Raw genomic sequence first — 254 nt, forward strand, 5'->3', positions numbered from 1 at the left:
CATGCACACACACACGGCCTGCCTGCCTGCCACCAGCCCCGGGTATCTCACACACACACGCACACACACATACACACACACACATGCACACACACACACACACACACACACTGCCTGCCTGCCACCAGCCCCTGGTATCACACACACACACACGCACACACACACAGGCCTGCCTGCCACAGCCCCTGGTATCACACACACATACACACACACGCACACACACATACACACGCACACACACACACCTGCCTGCC

General features: G+C 58.7%; 1 protein-coding gene across 1 annotated transcript in view; it reads left to right on the forward strand.

Moving 5' to 3' along the window:
• The window catches only part of PLD3 (phospholipase D family member 3), a 16,556-nt gene that overhangs the window by 7,510 nt on the left and 8,792 nt on the right, over positions 1–254 (forward strand). The gene's annotated exons all lie outside the window — the stretch shown is intronic.

Source organism: Petaurus breviceps, unplaced genomic scaffold (assembly GCF_028583685.1).
Source record: "Petaurus breviceps papuanus isolate PSGF00001 unplaced genomic scaffold, PetGlider_PUasm1.0 91041, whole genome shotgun sequence".
Taxonomy (NCBI): domain Eukaryota; kingdom Metazoa; phylum Chordata; class Mammalia; order Diprotodontia; family Petauridae; genus Petaurus; species Petaurus breviceps.